This window comes from Vombatus ursinus, unplaced genomic scaffold (genome assembly GCF_900497805.2).
Source record: "Vombatus ursinus unplaced genomic scaffold, bare-nosed wombat genome assembly UNPS02014778.1, whole genome shotgun sequence".
NCBI classification, from domain to species: Eukaryota; Metazoa; Chordata; class Mammalia; order Diprotodontia; family Vombatidae; genus Vombatus; species Vombatus ursinus.
Window position 1 is genome coordinate 47,380,105 of NW_020954556.1, and position 4,921 is coordinate 47,385,025.

Genomic DNA, 4,921 nt, shown 5'->3' on the forward strand with positions numbered 1-4,921 from the left:
GATCCTTGAGGGGTGGGTGCTATTATACCCATTTTACAGTTGAGGAAACTGAGGCAAACAGAGGTTAAGTGACTTGCCCAGGGTGACACAGATAACAAGTACCTGAAGTTGAATTTGAACTCAGGTCTTCCCGCCTCCAGGTCCAGCACTCCTTGCACGTAACACTTCACTTCTCTTCTAGCCTTGGCACAGACTGTCTCCTGTGCTAGAAACAAACACTCTCATCTCTTCTACTTTCTAGAATCCTTCAAGGCTTAGGTCAGAATTGGCTCCAATCTGATGTCTTTCCTCATCCCCTAGATGCCAGTACTCTTCCCCCTCCCTGAAATGACTTTATTTTGTATAAACTCATGCGTAAATATGTTGTCTCCCCCAATAGAGTACATGCTCTTTGAGGGCAAGGGATGTTTCACTTTCATCTCTGCGGCCCTAGGGCCTGGCACAAAGCAGCTGCTTATAGATACCTGCTGATTGATAAGATAATACAAGATAATTTGAGAAAGGAGAGGACATTAACAACAGAGGAGATCAAGGGAAGCCCTTGGCAAAAAATTATGTTATTTGAGCTTTGCCACAACCCTGTGAGGGAGGCATATTTTACAGAGGAGAAAACAGGTTCAGAGAGGTTGACGTGCCTGTGGTCACATAACCACTGGAGGGAAGATTTGAACCCAGCTCTTTTAAACTCCAAGTCCAGCATTAATTCCCTCAAAGTCATGCTGCCTGAGCAGTCAAATGATGAATTCCAAGAAATGTGGATCAGAGTGAGGGTGGAGGGCAGATTTCTGAGCTACTGATGGGTTTGTGGACACTAGCAGCCAAGAAAATAAACTCATCTTTTCTTTGGATGGTGTGAACGCTGAAAATCCTGACTGTGGCATCCTGCAGTTTTTAGCCAGATGGCATAGGCACAGGGGTGGGGGACCTGTGGCTTCAAGGCCACATGTGGCCCTCTAAGTCCTCAACTGTGGTCCTTTGAGTCCAAGTTTTACAGACAAATCCTTTTATTGAGGGGATTTGTTCTGTGAAGTTTGGATGCTGTCAAAGGGCTGCACTTGTGGGCCTAGAGGGCCACATGTGGCCTTGAGGCCGCGGGTTCCCCACTCCTGGAAAGGATGTCAAAGCTGGAAAAGGTCGGGAGTGGGGTGAGAAGGCAGGCAGCTGTCCTCTAACCTGCACCTTAAGTTTACTCCTTTGACTGAGATGACAGCTGCTGTGATCTCCCCAGCCCTAGCCACGTTCTTCTTCAGCATCCCACACCTGGAATCTTTCTTTGAAACAGAGTTTCTTCACAGTTTTTTTGTCGTGGACCCTTTAGCTATTTGGTGAAGCCAATGTGCTTCTTGGGATAATGTTTGCAAATGCATAAAATAAAATAAAACAAAACACACAGGATTACAAAAAGAAATCAATTATATTGAAATACGGTTATCAAATTATTTTTAAAGTTCATAGACCCTAGAAAAGAGGAAAAAAGAGCTCCTACAACACAGTTGGGTGGGCTATGTTTCACTGCTTCCTCCTCACTTCTCTGAAACCTCTTGGGGTGAGAAGAATTCTGGGAGGGGACAGTTGGAAACAAGAGCTCAGGTGGTAATCTGGGATATCATTCAATCAGTGCCCTGAGAAAAACTAAAATAAAAAATAAGCATCACCTGGGGACAAAATATAAGATATCCACTCATAATAGGGTGGTTGGAGGACAATCCGGCTCTGGTTCCGGTGGGTGGTCCCTGAGCTGAGCCCCACAGCCAGCCGGGAATTTACAGTAGCTAGTGACTGCTGTAAATTATGAGGGCTGATTTATTAACTTAGATCATTTATCATTTAAATATTTATTAGTAAATGACTCCATGACTAGCCAGGAAGGTCTTCCTTTGCCTCTGTTTCTCTTTGTATTCCTAGATTTCATTTTAACCAGGAGCATATTAAAGGAGACCCTAACAATGCAAGAAATACACCCTCATCTATCCCAGGGACAGTGATTTGTTTAACTCTGACTGTAAGGTCACATTGAGGATTGCGAAGGGCAATGGATTTTTGGCAAAAACCCTCCAGAGGTGATATCAGAATACTAAGTAGAAAAAAAAAAATCACAGCTAACATGTACTTAACACTTCAAATTTCACATATATTATTTCATTTGATGCTCACAACAACCCTGTGAGGTACACGCTATTATCATAATGCCCATATTCTACAGAGAGAAACTGGGACTGAGGTAGGTTCTAAGATAGGATTTCAAATCAGGTCTTCCTATCTCTTAAAGAGTACCACTCTAGCTATCATGCCAACTAGTTGCTTCAAAAAGTAGAGCTTTTACAGATAATATACCTTACCACTGTACAGTGCTTCTTGGGATTAGAGGGGGCTGCCTTTATATGGGGGAATTGCTGCTATTGACAACAAACTATCCTTATCGAGTGAATCGAGTCAGAGAATAAAAACCCTGAGTAAATGCAATGGATAAAATAAGGACGACTGATTTGCAAACTCAGCATTTATGGCATACGTTACACCAGGGGTTCTTCACCTTAATATCATGGAAGCCTCTGGAGATCTGGTGAAGCTTATGGACCTCTTCTCAGAATAATATTTTTTAAATGCATAAAATAAAAATACATAGGATTACAAAGGAAAACAATTATGTTGAAATAAACTGATCAAAACATTAAAAAGAACAAGTTTACCAGACTCCAGGTTGAGATCTCTTACTCTGAGCCATGCTTAAAGAACTATGAATGTTTTTGTTTCTGGCAGCAAGGTCATCTCTTTTATCTCCGAATTACTCCTGGGCCCTTTATTTCATCTATCCAGTGATAAGAGAATTTAGTTGTAATGAAAATAGCAATCTGGGTTGCACATTAATAGGTAACGTGCAGCCATTAACAGACTGAGAATGTCCCAAGTGCTCTGGAGGGACTGTATTAAACACAAGGAGGAACAGCATATTATTACTCTTTCCTGGTTCTTCATCTTTCTCCTGTTCCCATTTTCACCATAATATGAAATCAAAGAAAGGCCCAGTGGCCTCCTTGGACACTCTAAATAGCCAGCTTTTCAGCATTCCAATTTCCATAAGGATTTGTAATAGATAATGAGGAGTTGGAAATCCACTGCCCAGCTTGCGGTGACCTGCTTTTATAAACATAGAGCCATCTTGCATGCGTATCCAAGTGCTCTGAAACCACAGCGTCAGACTGACCAATCTGGCATATGCAAGAACCGGAAACTGCAGTTCTACCTGAGCAAAGGCTTTGAGGAGAATGCCTAGGCTGAAGCAGAAATGCCCACATAAATGGCTCCCCTTGATCAGTACCACAGTCTATCCCAGAGGTCTCAAAAGTGGGGCCACTGCCTTGATGCCAAGGGGCATGTGATTAACCACAGGGTGGGAAAAGGGGTCACATTCCACCCTTTCTTCAACAGCCAAATGAGGGGCTTATTTACATCCCAGCCACACTTACCCTTATCCTCCAACAGTTTCCCACTCAACCCCTTCCCTCTAACCCTTATGAGCTGGGCATCGGCCTCTTTAGGACAACTATAACCTGTTACCTAGGGACTCGTAATTGAACTATATGTGCCATTTGGAAAATACCCCTTTCTCTTAGCATGCCCTTCCCATGATCTTGAGATCACCTTGTGGTTGAGACAGGTTGCCTTTGGTAGGCAGGTTCTGTGCTCTGAGGCAATGACCAATGAGAAAAATCCCTGAAGATCTCATGACATTATCTTTGTCCCCAAAGCCATTCCTCTGCCAGACTTCCCTATTACTGTCAAAGGCACCACAATCCTATCAGTTACCCAGTATCACCTCTGACTCACTTTCCCCCAGCCTACATATTCAACCAGTTGCCTATTCTTGCCATTTCTACCCCTACAACCGCTGTTGTATCTTTTGCCTTCTCTCTACTCTCTACCACCCTAGTGTAGGCCTCATCCCTTCTTTTTTTTTTTTTAAGGCAATTGGGGCTAAGTGACTTGCCCAGGGTCACACAGCTACTAAGTGTCAAGTATCTGGTCTGAGGACGGGCTTGAACTCAAGTCCTCCTGACTTCAGGGCCGGTGCTCTATCCACTGCACCACCTACCTGCCCACCCCCCTCCAATCCCTTCTCACCTAGACTATTGCAAAAGCCTCCTGAATGGTGTCTTTGCTTCATCTCTCCCTTCTCCAATCCACTTTCCACACACCACTTGCCTGTGATTTTCCTAAATGTAAGTCTGACTATGTTACTCTCCCACTCAGTAAACTCCAGTGGCCCCTTATGGACTCCAACGCCAAATATTATTTTATCTTGATCTTACCCCTTTTTAATTTCTAATTTCTGTAAATTTTGTAATCATTAGTATAGGACCACATGCATGTAATTTACAAATAATTACACACATATTGGAGGGGTCTGTAATAAATTTTTTTTTAATGATGGGGTACACAATCAAAAAACTTTGGAGTACTCGTGTACCCACTTTCTCTGATAGTGGTACCAATGATGGTTTACGGGAGTTCATGGTTATTTCTCTGATGTTAACCTCAAGAGATTAGGATTGTGCCACAAACATTCTTTAATAATGCATCATACATTAATCATTCATGACTTCATGTTCTCGAACCTATAGTACTTTTAACTTATACAATTGGTTGGGGGTAAGATGTCCCAGTGCCTTTTCTTTTGCAATAGTCTTTGTCACTGCTCTTTCCTTTCCACTCTCACTCCCCTCATGCTAGGCCAAATCATCATCATCTCACACATAATCCCTTAGACGTTTCTATCTTGCCTCTCTGTCCGCTCAGTCCATTCTGTATGTTGCTGCCAGTTTTATTCTCCTAAAACTCTGAATTCATTAAGTCATTCTTCAGCAAAAGAAAGAAAGAAAGAAAGAAAGAAAGAAAGAAAGAAAGAAAGAAAGAAAGAAAG